The sequence below is a fragment of the Daphnia magna genome, linkage group LG2 (assembly GCF_020631705.1).
Source record: "Daphnia magna isolate NIES linkage group LG2, ASM2063170v1.1, whole genome shotgun sequence".
In the NCBI taxonomy this organism is placed as follows: domain Eukaryota; kingdom Metazoa; phylum Arthropoda; class Branchiopoda; order Diplostraca; family Daphniidae; genus Daphnia; species Daphnia magna.
In genome coordinates, this window is record NC_059183.1 from 9,363,150 (window position 1) to 9,380,383 (window position 17,234).

Here is a 17,234-nt window from a genome sequence, read left to right on the forward strand (position 1 = left end):
TTTGATTCTGTTTACATGTAGAATTATAAACTCATAATATAAAAGTGTATTCACATTTAATAAAAGTATATTTGATCCTTTTTACATATAGAAGTTAAAACTCATGGTATCACAGTGTAATCACATTGAATACAAGTATATTTGATCCTTACATGTAGAAGTATAAACACATAATATAACAGTGTATTCACATTGAATACAAGTATATTTGATTCGGTTTACATGTAGAAATATAAACTCATAATATAACAGTGTATTCACATTGAATAGAAGTATATTTGATTCTGTTTACATGTAGAAGTATAAACTCATAATATAGCAGTGTATTCACATTGAATACAAGTATATATGATCCTGTTTACCTATAGAAGTTAAAACTCATGGTATCACAGTGTATTCACATTGAATACAAGTTTATTTTATCCTGTTTACATATAGAAGTTAAAACTCGTGATATAACAGTGTATTCACATTAAATACAAGTATATTTGATTCTGTTTAGATGTAGAAGTAGAAACTCAAAATATAACAGTGTATTCACATTGAATACAAGTATATTTGATTCGGTTTACATGTAGAAGTATAAACTCATAATATAACAGTGTATTCACATTGAATACAAGTATATTTATTCTGTTTACATGTAGAAGTAGAAACTCAAAATATAACAGTGTATTCACATTGAATACAAGTATATTTGATCCTGTTTACATGTAGAAGTTTAAACTCATAATATTAAAGTGTATTCGCATTGAATACAAGTATATATGATCCTGTTTACATGTAGAAGTAGTAACTCATAATATACCAGTGTATATACATTGAATACAAGTATATTTGATTCTGTTTACATGTAGAAGTATAAACTCCTAATATAACAGTGTATTAACATTGAATCCAAGTATATTTGATTCTGTTTACATGTAGAAGTATAAACTCATAATATAACAGTTTATTCACATTGAATACAAGTATATTTGATTCTGTTTACATGTAGAAGTATAAACTCATAATATAACAGTGTATTCACATTGAATACAAGTATATTTGATTCTGTTTACATGTAGAAGTATAAACTCATAATATAACAGTGTATTCACATTGAATAGAAGGATATTTGATCCTGTTTACATATAGAAGTAAAAACTCATAATATAACAGTGTATTCACATTGAATACAAGTATATTTGATCCTGTTTACATATAGAAGTTAAAACTCATGGTATCAGTGTATTCACATTTAATACAAGTATATTTGATTCTGTTTAATTGTAGAAGTATAAACTCATAATATAACAGTGTATTCACATTGAATCTAAGTATATTTGATTCTGTTTACATGTAGAAGTAGAAACTCATAATATAACAGTGTATTCACATTGAATACAAGTATATTTGATTTTGTTACATGTAGAAGTATAAACTCATAATATAACAGTGTATTCACATTGAATACAAGTATATTTGATCCTGTTTACATATAGAAGTTAAAACTCATGGTATTACAGTGTTTTCACATTGAATACAAGTATATTTGATTCTGTTTACATGTAAAAGTATAAACTCATTATATAACAGTTTATTCACATTGAATACAAGTATATTTGATCCTGTTTACATATAGAAGTTAAAACTCATGGTATCACAGTGTATTCACATTGAATACAAGTACATTTGATCCTGTTTACATATAGAAGTAAAAACTCATGGTATCACAGTGTATTCACATTGAATACAAGTATATTTGATCCTGTTTACATATAGAAGTTAAATCTCATGGTATCATAGTGTATTCACATTGAATACAAGTATATTTGATTCTGTTTACATGTAGAAGTATAAACTCATAATATAACAGTGTATTCACATTGAATACAAGTATATTTGATTCTGTTTATATGTAGAAGTATAAACTCATAATATAACAGTGTATTCACATTGAATACAAGTATATTTATTCTGTTTACATGTAGAAGCAAAAACTCATAATATAACAGTGAATTCACATTGAATACAAGTATATTTGATTCTGTTTACATGTAGAAGTATAAACTCATAATATAACAGTGTATTCACATTGAATACAAGTATATTTGATTCTGTTTATATGTAGAAGTATAAACTCATAATATTACAGTGTATTCTCATTGAATACAAGTATATTTATTCTGTTTACATGTAGAAGTATAAACTCATAATATAACAGTGTATTCACAATGGATACAAGTATATTTAATTCTTTTTATATGTAGAAGTATAAACTCATAATATAACAGTGTATTCACATTGAATACAAGTATATTTGATTCTGTTTAAATGTAGAAGTATAAACTCATAATATAACAGTGTATTCACATTGAATACAAGTATATTTGATTCTGTTTACATGTAGTAGTATAAACTTATAATATAAGAGTGTATTCACATTGAATAGAAGTATATTTGATTCTGTTTACATGTAGAAGTATAAACACATAATATAACATTGTATTCACATTGAATACAAGTATATTTGATCCAGTTTACATATAGAAGTAAAAACTCATGGTATCACAGTGTATTTACATTGAATACAAGTATATTTGTTCCTGTTTACATATAGAAGTTAAAACTCATGGTATCACCGTGTATTCATATTAAATACTAGTATATTTGATTCTGTTTACATGTAGAAGTATAAACTCATAATTTAACAGTGTATTCACATTGAATACAAGTATATTTGATTCTGTTTACATGTAGAAGTATAAACTCATAATATAACAGTGTATTCACATTGAATACAAGTATATTTGATTCTGTTTATATCTAGAAGTATAAACTCATAATATAACAGTGTATTCACATTGAATACAAGTATATTTGATTCTGTTTATATCTAGAAGTATTAACTCATAATATAACAGTGTATTCACATTAAATACAAGTATATTTGATTCTTTTTACACGTAGAAGTAGAAACTCATAATATAACAGTGTATTCACATTGAATTCAAGTACATTTGATTCTGTTTACATGTAGAAGTATAAACTCATAATATAACGGTGTATTTAGAATGAATACAAGTATATTTGATCCTGTTTACATATAATAGTAAAAACGCATTGTATTATAGTGTATTCACATTGAATACAAGTATATTTGATTCTGTTTACATGTAATAGTATAAACTCATAATATAACAGTGTATTCACATTGAATACAAGTATATTTGATTCTGTTTATATGTAGAAGTATAAACTCATAATATAACAGTGTATTCACATTGAATACAAGTATATTTGATTCTGTTTACATGTAGAAGTATAAACTCATAATATAACTGTTATGCACTAGCCTTTCTGTGTGCAACTGAGGCTGAGCCTCTCTGTATTAAACTACGGCTCATTACCGCTAGGGGCTCTGCCCAACACGACAAGATACAACATCTTACCTGTTAAACACAACCAAAGAGACGGGTAATGCAAAGACAAGGAAGGGAAACCAAAGTAAGAATGAAAAAGAGAACACAAAAAACAAACAAACAAGAGTTCTGAGGTTACAACACAAACTAGAACAGTGAAACGGACTAGGTTAGTCGTTGTTAGCTGGAACCGGCGCCTCTTGACATTCTTGAACAGGGTCCAGGGGGCTGCCGGGAACTTCCGAAGGAGGAACCATTGCTAGCTGGGCAGGATCGAGCGTTGAAGTCGGATTACTTGCCGTCGACCTGGCTGGGCTGTGCGAAACACTCCGCCTGTTCTTCGCGGCCAACCTCGCGCTCGAGCGTGATTATGGCGGCCACTCTCTAGGCTTGCGTGATTCCCTGGTAATGCCGGGGGAAACGGCCTGACGGATCGGCTCAGCATGCGCAGACACCGCTGGGCGAGTTGGCGGTAAAGACAAGACGGGTGCCACCACGTTGCTTGTCGCCGGACCGGGAACTGGAACCACCATCGGAGTGCGAACGGATACTGCTGAATTAGCAGCTTAATTAGACAGGGAGAAGGACGGAAATATGAACGAAGCTCTTGATCTTCTGCTGGACTCTGCTGCAGGGGCCCGCTGGTTGACTGTGGGAGGAGTTGCTGGACCTTCGCTTTGCTGACTACGGCAAACGTTGATCGCCCTGCGATTCCGGCGAAACTCCCTTCCATCACTGGTGCTGACGACGTAGGAATCCGGCTGTTAACACACTATCTTCACTACACCAGGAATCCATTTTTTTCCGAGGCGAACACGAACACGTTGACCAACTGATAAAACAGGATACCGTTTGGAAACGGCGGACGACTGATGAAACAGCATTTTATCCTGTCGGCGTTTTAAAAGTTCCTCTACTGCACCACTGTTGATACTCTGATGCTTGAGTGCGGCTTGAGTGCGGCACAAAAGGCAGACTACCCCGCAAATGACGAGACTGAAGCAGGAAGGACGGAGACGGGAGGCCACCACCAACTGGAGTGGAGCGAATAGCACGGACTGCGGCTTGAAGAGAGCGGCCGCTCTCAATGGCTTTTATAAACGAAGAGTTGACGGTCTGAACCGACCGTTCAACGAAGCCGTTGGATTCAGGATAGAACGGGCTTGACGTGATATGGGAGAACTGCTGCTGGCGGGAAAACTCGCGAAACTCAGCACTGCCAAACTGTGGCCCGTTATCAGACACTAGAGTTTCCGGGACGCCGAAATCAGAGAAAATTTCTCCAACTCTCAAATGGTGACAGAGCTGGTAGTCGACGACATTTCAACCACACACGGCCACTTGCTAAAATAATCGACTGTTAAAAGATAATGTTTTCCAGCAAGCTGGAAGAAATCCGTTGCTAATTTTTGAAAGGGGTGTTTCGGGACTTCTGCCGGAAAATACTGCTGTGCCGAATTGTGGTTTCTTCTCTCCTGACAAATACTGCATCCAGCGACAAGGTTGCGAATCTGCTCCACGTATCCCGGCCAGAAGACGGCGGATTTTGCTCTTTCCAAAGACTTGGTTTCACCGAAGTGTCCGTCATGGACGCTAGCTAGAATTTCACGTTGAAGGCTGTATGGCACAACCACTTGCTGCCCCCGAAGAAGTATGCCACGGGCCGTCGACAAATTTGCCCGTTTAGACCAATACGGCTTCGCCGGAACCGGACAATCACGCTTGTGCTCCGGCCAGCCGTTGTTAACGAGTCCGACGATCAACTGCAGGGTCGAATCAGCTTCCGTGGCTCGAGCGTACTTTTCTTGAATCGTTGGACCCGGGATGACATAACTGAGGACAGCGTGGACATGTTCATCATGACCCTGAGACTGATCACCTGAATATTCTCGAGGGTCCGGCGCTCTGCTTAAGGTGTCGGCAAGGTACAATTCTTTACCCGGCTTGTAGCACAACTGGTAGCTGTACCCTTGAAGCTAAAGGCGCATTCGCTGAATCCGAGGAGTGTATAAGCCAATGGGCTTGTCAACCAGACCAATGAGGGGCTTGTGGTCGGTTTCTACTAAAACGTGACTCCCATACACATAATGATGGAAATGCTGCATTCCAAACTGCAAGGCCAGAAGCTCCTTTTCAATTTGCGCATACCTGCGCTGAGTCTCGGTCAATGTTCGAGACGCAAACTCTACTGGCTGGCCATCTTGCAGCAAAACCGCCCCAAGTCCAAAAGCAGAGGCATCCACCGACACAGTCACTGGAGCAGCCAGATCAAAAAGCTTCAGGGTGGGCGCCGAAATGACCAAATCCTTGACGGCCTGGAACGTTTTCGTGCTCGCTGCGTCCCAGACCCACTCAACATCATGTTTGAGCAGATCTCGCAACGGTTTTGTTGTTGACGATAAATGCTCACAAAACTTTGCCAAATAATTTACCATACCCAACAGTCGCTGGAGGTCTTCCTTCGAAGCAGGCTCTGGAAACGCCCGGATGGCTTCAATTTTATCGGGATCCGGCTTCAACTGTTGGTAGGAGATGATGTGTCCGATCCAGGGAAGTTCCGACTGCAAAAACTTACACTTGTTGGCATTCAATTTCAAATTGACTTGTGCACACCTGTCAAACACGGCTTTCAAACGGTCATCGTGTTCTTCTCGCGTTTCGCCCCAAACGAAGAAATCGTCAAAGTAGATCTCCACACCGCTGAGGTCTCCAAACAACTGTATCATCGCCTGCTGATAAACCTCTGGGGCTGAGCAAATACCGAATGGTAGACGAAGAAAACGATATCTTCCAAATGGAGTGGCAAAGGTCGTAACAAAACTGGACTCTTCCGACAGGGGAATTTGCAGAAACCCCGACGTTGCGTCGAGCGTTGAGAAAAACTTTGCCTTTCCAATTCGGGCAAATAATTCCTGTGCCGTAGGCACCGGATAGTGTTGGCGCTTTATCACTTTGTTAAGATCCAACGGGTCGAGACAGATGCGTACGTCACCACCCGCTTTTTGAACAGCCAGCATTGGGTTTACCCACTCAGTAGGCTCAGTCACTTTACAAATCAACTTTAGCTGTTCCATGTCGTCCAACTTCTTTTTCACCAAATCACGAATCTTGAACGGAATTCGGCGGGGAGGACGCACAACTGGGACACAATTATCTTTCAACTTGATCTCGTGTTCGATGGGCAATTTACCGATGCCAATGAACACACCTTTGTAATTTTGGAACGCAGGCGGCAAATTGGTCGACGGCGAGTCCACAACGATTTCGTTGACCTGCTTCTGTGGCACATGAACTAGACCCAGTTCACAACAACTGGGCAGCCCCAGAATTGGGACATTGTCTTCCTTGATCACGACTACACGAATCTGGAACCGCTTTCTGTTGAAAAATACAGCAACATCCAGTTTGCCCAGCACATGCAGGGACTGTCCATTCTAGGTGCGAACTTGAGGACCAGGCAAGAGCTTCTTCGTGTGTCCAAATTTGTTGAAGCAAGACAACGGAATTACGTTACAAGACGCTCCAGTGTCAACCTTGAAAGGCACCGTATAACCAGCAATGAGTAAATCAACGGTCCACTGTGATTGCTGTTGACCACGTTTTCAGAGTTACAAACTTTTTCAAAATGATTTGACTTGCCACACTTAGAGCACTGTTTACCAAAAGCAGGGCACCGGCCTTTAACATGACTGCCACCACACCACTTGCAACTTGTCACCAGTGTGGGAGTTCTGGAAGGTCTGAATTTGTCGTCCTGTTCAGGCTTGTTGACTTCTGTTGAACTACGACGATCACCGCCATGACCAGACTTGCCAAGAACTGGTTTTCCCGATTTGAATTTGTCCAAGGTTAGCCTATTGATTGCTTCAGCTGACATCTGTTCAGCGATCAACGAAGACGTTTCACAGGCACGTAATATGTCAATTGCTTTGGCCAAAGTAAGCTGGGGATCAAACAACAACTTTTCACGCGTTTTGTTGTCGGCCACGCCAATAACGATCTGGTCACGCAGAATGGAGTCACGCTGGGCGTCGTATTCACAGGTAGCTATCAGAGACTGAAGTTCCAACAAGAAGGTTTCGCACGACTCACCATCACGCTGGTGGCGAGTTAAAAACTGGTATCGTTCAAATGTTTGGCTCTTTCTCGGCTGGAAATGAGCATCAAACTTAGCTAACACTGGCGCAATCTTAGACGCATCACCAGGCGTTGTCCAAGTGAAGGTCTCGTAAATGCGTAAGCCCTCATGGTCAAGCAACGTGATCAGCATGCCGACCTGAACGTCTTCGTCTTCCTTGTTTTTCTTCGTGGCCTTAAGATACCACTCGAATTGCTTTTTCCAAAGAGCCCACTTTGAAGGCAGATCGCCATCAAAGGGGAAGGATGCCGGTGGATTAAGATCACTCGCCATGTTGAACAATTGGTTCAGTTTACTTCTGACACCATGTTTTGCACTAGCCTGTCTGTGTGCAACTGAGGCTGAGCCTCTCTGTATTAAACTACGGCTCATTACCGCTAGGGGCTCTGCCCAACACGACAAGATACAACAATAACAGTGTATTCACATTTAATACAAGCCGATTAGATTCTGTTTACATGTAGAAGTATAAACTCATAATATAACAGTGTATTAACATTGAATACAAGTATATTTGATCCTGTTTACATATAGAAGTAAAAACTCGTGGAATCACAGTGTATTCACATTGAATACAATTATATTTGATTCTGTTTACATGTAGAAGTATAAACTCAAAATATAACAGTGTATTTACATTGAATACAAGTATATTTGATTCTGTTTACATGTAGAAGTATAAACTCATAATATAAAAGTGTATTCACATTAAATACAAGTATATTTGATTCTGTTTACATGTAGAAGTATAAACTAATAATATAACAGTGTATCCCCATTGAATGCAAGTAAATTTGATCCTGTTTACATATAGAAGTAAAAAATCGTGGTGTCATAGTGTATTCACATTGAATACAAGTATATTTGATCCTGTTTACATATCGGAGTTAAAACTCATGGTATCACAGTGTATTCACATTGAAGAAAAGTATATTTGATTCTGTTTACATGTAGAAATAAAAACTCATAATATAACAGGGTATTCACATTGAATACAGGTATATTTGATTCTGTTTACATGTAGAAGTATACACTCATAATATAACAGTGTATTCATATTTAATACAAGTCGATTTGATTCTGTTTACATGTAGAAGTTTAAACTCATAATATAACAGTGTATTCACATTGAATACTAGTATATTTGATTCTGTTTACATGTGGAAGTATAAACTCATAATATAACAGTGTATTCACATGGAATACAAGTATATTTGATCCTGTTTACATGTGGAAGTATAAACTCATAATATAACAGTGTATTCACATGGAATACAAGTATATTTGATCCTGTTTACATATAGAAGTAAAAACTCATTGTATCATAGTGTATTCACATTGAATACAATGATATTTGATTCTGTTTACATGTAGAAGTATAAACTCATAATATTACAGTGTATTCACATTTAATACAAGACGATTCGATTCTGTTTACATGTAGAAGTATAAACTCATAATATAACAGTTTATTCACTTTGAATACAAGTATATTTGATTCTGTTTACGTGTAGCTGTATAAACTCATAATATAACAGTGTATTCACATTAAATATAAGTATATTTGATTCTTTTTTCACGTAGAAGTAGAAACTCATAATATAACAGTGTATTCACATTGAATACAAGTATATTTGATTCTATTTACATGTAGAAGTATAAACTCATAGTATAACGGTGTATTCAGATTGAATACAAGTATATTTGATCCTGTTTACATATAGAAATAAAAACTCATTGTATTATATTGTATTTACATTGAATACAAGTATATTTGAGTCTGTTTACATGTAATAATATAAACTCAAAATATAACAGTGTATTCACATTGAATACAAGTATATTTGATTCTGTTTATATGTAGAAATATAAACTCATACTGTAACAGTGTATTCACATTGAATACAAGTATATTTGATTCTGTTTACATGTAGAAGTATAAACTCATAATATAACAGTGTATTCACATTGAATACAAGTATATTTGATCCTGTTTACACATAGAAGTTAAAACTCATGGTATCACAGTGTATTCACATGGAATACAAGTATATTTAATGCTGTTTATATGTAAAAGAAGAAACTCATAATATAACAGTGTATTCACATTAAATACAAGTATATTTGATCCTGTTTACATCTAGAAGTAAAAACTCCTTGTATCATAGTGTATTCACATTCAATACAATGATATTTGATTCTGTTTACATGTAGAAGTATAAATTCATAATTTAACAGTGAATTCACATTGAATTCAAGTATGTTTGATTCTGTTTACATGTAGAAGTATAAACTCATAATATAACAGTGTATTCACATTTAATACAAGACGATTCGATTCTATTTACATGTAGAAGTATAAACTCATAATATAACAGTGTATTCACATTCAATACAAGTATATTTAATTCTGTTTCCATGTAGAAGTAGAAACTCATAATATAACAGTGTATTCACATTGAATACAAGTAAATTTGATTCTGTTTACATATAGAAGTATAAACTCATAATATAACAGTGTATTCACATTGACTACAAGTATATTTATTCTGTTTAACTGTAGAAGTATAAACTCATAATATAACAGTGTATTCACATTGAATACAAGTATATTTGATTCTGTTTACATGTAGAAGTATAAACTCATTCTATCACAGTGTTTTCACATTGAATACAAGTAAATTTGATAATGTTGACATGTAGAAGTATAAAAACTCATAATATAACAGTGCATTCACATTGAAAACAAGTATATTTATTCTGTTTAACTGTAGAAATATAAACTCATAATATGACAGTGTATTCACATTGAATACAAGTATATTTGATTCTGTTTACATGTAGAAGTATAAACTCATTGTATCACAGTGTATTCATATTGAATACAAGTATATTTGATTCTGTTTACATGTAGAAGTAGAGACTCATAATATAACAGTGTATTCACATTGAATACAAGTTTATTTGATTCTGTATACATGTAGAAGTATAAATGCATAATATAACAGTGTGTTCAAATTGAATACAAGTATATTTGATTCTGTTTACATGTTGAAGTATAAACTCATAATATAACAGTGTATTCAAATTGAATACAAGTATATTTGATTCTGTTTACATGTAGAAGTATAAACTCATAATATAACAGTGTATTCACAATCGTACAAGTATATTTGATTCTGTTTACATGTTGAAGTATAAAATCATAATATAACAGTGTATTTACATTGAATACAAGTATATTTGATTATGTTTACATGTAGAAGTATAAACTCATAATATAACAGTTTATTCACTTTGAATACAAGTATATTGGATTCTGTTTACATGTAGCTGTATAAACTCATAATATAACAGTGTATTCACATTAAATATAAGTATATTTGATTCTTTTTACACGTAGAAGTAGAAACTCATAATATAACAGTGTATTCACATTGAATACAAGTATATTTGATTCTATTTACATGTAGAAGTATAAACTTATAATATAACGGTGTATTCAAATTGAATACAAGTATATTTGATCCTGTTTACATATAGAAATAAAAACTCATTGTATTATAGTGTATTTACATTGAATACAAGTATATTTGATTCTGTTTACATGTAATAATATAAACTCAAAATATAACAGTGTATTCACATTGAATACAAGTATATTTGATTCTGTTTACATGTAGAAGTATAAACTCATAATATAACAGTGTATTCACATTTAATACAAGTCGATTGGATTCTGTTTACATGTAGAAGTATAAACTCATAATATAACAGTGTATTCACATTGAATACAAGTATATTTGATCCTGTTTACACATAGAAGTTAAAACTCATGGTATCACAGTGTATTCACATTGAATACAAGTATATTTGATTCTGTTTATATTTAAAAGAAGAAACTCATAATATAACAGTGTATTCACATTGAATACAAGTATATTTGATTCTGTTTACTTGTAGAAGTATAAACTCATAATATAACAGTGTATTCACATTGAATACAAGTATATTTGATTCTGTTTACATGTAGAAGTATAAACTCATAATATAACAGTGTATTCACATTGAATACAAGTATATTTGATTCTTTTTACACGTAGAAGTAGAAACTCATAATATAACAGTTTATTTACATTGAATACAAGTATATTTGATTCTGTTTACATGTAGAAGTATAAACTCATAATATAACAGTGGATTCATATTGAATACAAGTCGATTTGATTATGTTTACATGTAGAAGTATAAACTCATAATATAACAGTGTATTCACATTTAATACAAGTCGATTTGATTCTGTTTACATGTAGAAGTATAAACTCATAATATAACAGTGTATATACATTTAATTCAAGTATATTTGATCCTGTTTACATACAGAAGTTAAAACTCATGGTATCACAGTGTATTCACATTGAATACAAGTATATTTGATTCTGCTTACATGTAGAAGTATAAACTCATAATATAATAGTGTATTTGAATTGAATACAGATATATTTGATTTTGTTTACATGTAGAAGTATAAACTCATTATATAACAGTGTATTCACATTGAATACAAGTATATTTGATCCTGTTTATACATAGAAGTTAAAACTCATGGTATCACAGTGTATTCACATTGAATACAAGTATATTTGATTCTGTTTACATGTAGAAGTATAAACTAATAATATAACAGTGTATTCAAATTGAATACCAGTATATTTGATTCTGTTTACATGTAGAAGTATAAACTTATAATATAACAGTGTATTCACATTGAATACAAGTATATTTGATTCTGTTGACATGTAGAAGTATAAACACATAATATAACAGTGTATTCACATTGAATACAAGTATATGTATTAAATTGTACCGTGTATGGGGCGGATGCATACAAACCGTCTCAAGTACAGGCGAGCACGTTCTTTAGACGTACGAAAAAGAGTTGACCTGCCTCCTAGAAGCTGGTGTCGACACGAAGACAGCGGTTAGTACCGCGAGAACCTTTTCCCAAGCAGAGCAGAACCAACCAACGGCAACCGCAGACACCCTACAAGGAACCACTAACCCGTACCCGACTTCAACACTACAGGGGGTCACCCCATTACCCGTACCACAGTGGGGCTATAACACGCCCCCCACCAACCCGTTTTCCCCATCTGGACAACCCTCCCAGAGCATTGCCCACCCAGGTTTCGTAGCTTCGACACCAATCAACCCGCCATCCAATGGGCAGCAAAACCCCAACTGGCTAAACACACAACCTCCCTCCACCCCACACCCAGGGACCACAAGTACCAGCTGTCCCTCATCCGTAACAAGTGTAGCCATAGACGACAAAATTAGGAGGGCACAATAGGAACAGGCAATGCAAGCCTTTTGTTCAGTGACAATCTTTTGCGATCGTCAGAGGTCTGGTCGTTTCGACGATTAGGTTGCTCACCTGGAATCAGCCCTCGATCTAGGCAACTTCGAAGAAGCTAGGAAATTACGCTTAATGCGCTCTAAACTCTACGGAGAGGCTGCTGAAGAATTCGACACATTCAAGTTAGACAACCCTATCTGATCCCAAGAGTACGCATCAGTAAAAGCACGAATCTTCAAACTTTTCCACTCGACCGAAACGCGGTCACAAAGGAGTGTCGAGTTTCATTACATGAAGAGGTAGCCGAAGGAAATCATGCGCCGCTACGCAAATCGTATTCGTAAGGCGTTCCATAAAGCTTACCCTATGGATGGGATATTAGATTCAGCTACCGCCGCATCCCGGGAGCAAATGATGATGGACAGGTTTCTGGAAGGTCTACCTAGCGACGTGCAAGTTCCCTTAAAGTATAAAAAATTTTCATCGTTCGAGACGCTTATCGATCGAGCCGAACTTACCGCATTAGCTATTGAAGAATCACAGACAAGAGTTAGAATCCATGCAGCATACTCATCAACGAACGCCCCAACCCATCAAAATGAACTGACCAGCGTGCTGGAAGCCCTAAATCGCTTAAGCACCAAGGTTGGCCAGAATGCCACGACTCACAACGCGGATCTACAACAGAGTCTAGTAGAAATGAAAAGGCAATTAGCACAGAGGCCCTCTCAGGTTGGTGGAAGACAGAGAGACCCGAACGTGACGCAACCCGAAGCTTTTAAAAGGGCAGCCCTTTTTTGCGAATTCCACAACACCTGGGGGTTCCACACCGAAACAGACTGTTTCACCAAGCTACCACAAAAGAACGAGCTTTGCCGCCTGTGCCGGAACATAGGGCACCGACATAATTTCTGCCCTACCATCCAGAACCCAAGACCCCCTCCACCATCAGGGCATTATGCCAACACTCCAGCGACACCAACCGGCATCCTGCGGTCACAGGCGGAAAACTAGAAACCACCGAATCAACTGTTGGGCCACTCGGTGGGTGCCCCAAGCCCCAACAATTTGTCAAATCCGTGTCCACCCAAGTTATCACCCCCAGAATTGGACTAAGAGTAGGGAATTGTTCATTCAAAGCGTTAGTAGACAGTGGAGCAGGCAAAAGCCTCATTAGTAGTCGACTCTTCGAAAGACTACAGCAACAAATGGAAGAATTCAGACACAGAAGAGAAGTAGCGGTAAATCTTTTCGATATAAGCAACAGGCGCCTGGCCTGCCAGGGCACCGTAACAGTAGATGTTCTCGTCGAGGACGAGAGGCCCCGTGAACCCTTTCAACAAGATTTCATCGTCGTTCCGGAAATTATGGAAGAATGTGTACTAGGTTTAGACGCTCTTTATGAACATAAGTTTATGATCGACGGTCGTGAGAGTCTATCGAGTGAGGGAGTCTGATCAACACCAAAACGATGACAAACCTACAATGATGGTGGCTGTTAAAACGAAAATACCTCCATCATCCGCATGCGTGGTGGAGAGCGAGAATAGTGACGTCAAGCTATCTCTCGACACTGCCTGTTTTCTAGTAAAAAACCCACGGTTACCCGCTGGTCTTCGACTGGACCCCTTCGTTTCTACAAAACGTGACAATGGGATGTTCAGAATTGTGATAGTCAACGAAACAAACCACACTATCTCCCTTCCTCGCTACACCATCTTAGGACATAGGTTTTCGAGCTACCTACACTCATAGCATCTTGTTCCACCAAGCCTACTACCATCGACCCCGCCATCTTCGAAGCCTCCCTCCCAGATGTTACGGAAACCATAAAGGGGGAATTGCGCAAATTGCTCCTAGAAAAACAAAGTATCTTCGCATTTCAAACACGCGATCTGGGGAACACGGACCTGGTCAAACACGTTATCGACACTCAGGGGCAAGGGCCCATCCGCCAAAGGCCATACAGAGCATCCACCCGTCAACGGGAGGTTGCAAAGAAAATCATCGACGAACTACTAGCAAACAATATTATACGACCCTCCCTCTCCCCTTGGGCGGCCCCAATAGTGTTAGTGAAGAAGAAAACAGGAGACGACCGCCTGTGCATTGACTACAGAAAACTAAATGCGATCACAAAGAAGGACTTCTTTCCCTTGCCCCGCATTGACGACGTGCTTGACCTGTTACAAGGCCAAAAATGCTTTTCCACTCTAGATCTGGCATCAGGGTACTGGCAAATAGAAATGGACAAACAGTCAAAAGAGAAGACGGCGTTCATCGTTGAGAACAATTTGTATGAATGGAATCGGCTCGCCTTCGGTCTGACTAACGCCCCAGGAACCTTCCAACGATTGATGAATTTTGTCCTTAAGGAAGAGATAGGAAATACTTGCTTGGTTTACCTAGATGACATTATCATCTTCTCTAAGAATCCCTTAGAACACATATCGAACCTGCGGAAAATCTTTGATTTACTTGAAGAGGCAAACCTCAAGGTGAAACTATCAAAACGTAGATTTTTAGAGACATCAGTCCAGTACCTCGGCCACGTCATCTCAGCAGATGACGTAGCACCAGACCCCGCCAAAATCGAATCCCTTAGAAATTACAGAAAACCACTTACCGTTAAAGAAATGCAGTCCTTTTTGGGGTTAGCGTCATACTACCGATTGTTTATCAAGGGGTTCTCAACAGTCGCCCACCACCTGATACATCAAGCGAAAGGTGAACCGCAGGACAGGATAAAATGGGGGCCCGCTGAAGAAAAATCCTTCAAATTCCTTAGGAAATGCCTGATGACCGACCTTGTTCTGGCCTACCCGGATTTCACTAAAGAATTCCTAATTTATACTGATGCCAACGATTACGGACTAGGAGCCGTCTTGTCCCAAATACTCGACGGAAAAGACCAACCAATCGCCTACGCCAGTAGACACCTGATAAAGCAGAAACCAAGTACTCTACCATCGAGAAGGAAGCCACGGCCGTGATTTTTGGTATAAAGCGTTTCCGCCAGTACCATCAGGACGAGCCATTCGTTATCATCAGTGACCATCGCCCGCTGAAGTGGCTGCAGACGTTCAAAGACGAGACGGGTAGATTAGGAAGATGGTCAATATTGTTGGCTAACCTCAAATACTCGATAAAGTACCGGCCGGGTGTCAATGAGAATGCAGATTTTCTATCCCGAATTCCGGTTAATTCAGTTCGAACAGCCACTGAAGAAGATGAAGCCATACTCCGCGAACAGAAAAAAGATTCGTTGGGTATGGACATAACAAATTACTTAGAACATGGAACCCTTAGTGAAGAGAATACAGACCAGATTTGGGCGAAAGAAATCGAGCTGTACGGCATTGCGGGTGGCCTTCTGTGTCGTACACAAGAGCCGATCTCAAAGAAAAGACGACGGTTCGTGCTACAACAAGTGGTGGTTCCCTTTAGCCTAAGAAAACAGCTATTGTACGAGTATCACGACTCCCTCTATCCGGCCATCTTGCATACCAGCGGACATGCCTCCGAATTAGAGACAAATACTACTGGCCAACAATGCTCTCCGACGTAAACGAGTACTGCCTCGCTTGTAAACCCTGTGCCCTCCAACGACGATCGAATCTTCGGGCCTTCTTAAATCCCCTAGACCTCACCTCAGGACCCTTCGAGGTCTTAGGGCTAGACTTCTTAGGGCCAATTCAACCACAATCCCTGCAAGGGAACAATCACATCCTAGTAATTACTGATTACTTCACGAAATGGGTAGAAGTTATCCCTCTAGCAGACCAGACCGCCCTTTCAACGAGCAAGGCGCTAGCAGATACAGTCATTTTGTATCATGGTCCCCCAAGGGCCATTGTCATCGACCGTGATTCGAATTTTACGTCAAAGCTGTTCTCCTCACTTTGAAAGAAACTTCAAATTAAACAGTTGAGGACCACGGCGTATCATCCACAGACTAATGGCTTAACCGAAAGATTCAACAAAACCGTAGCAGAAATGCTACGGAAATACATGGAACAGGGTTTCTCTAAATGGGAAGAAGTGCTAGGCCCAGTTGCTTCCGCCTACAGGAACTCTGTACACTCCTCCACCCTAGAAACCCCCTACTTCCTAAATCATGGCCGCGATCCAGTAGTGCCTATTGACCGATTTTTACAAAAGCCAGCAAACATCATCATCCCATCCGACTACAAAAGCCAGCAAACATCATCATCCCATCCGACTACAAAAGCCAGCTAATGCAACGTCTTCACGAGGCCTTCGTATTGGTTAAAACAAACTTGACCCAAGCCAAGGAACAGCTAAGGACCCAGTACGACAAGCGGGCTTGTGA

At 38.0% G+C, this 17,234-nt stretch overlaps 1 pseudogene; it reads left to right on the forward strand.

The window, feature by feature from the left end:
• Window positions 1-12,877: 12,877 nt before the first annotated feature.
• On the forward strand, window positions 12,878-16,469 carry LOC123469882 (annotated as a pseudogene).
• The last annotated feature ends 765 nt before the right edge of the window (window positions 16,470-17,234 follow it).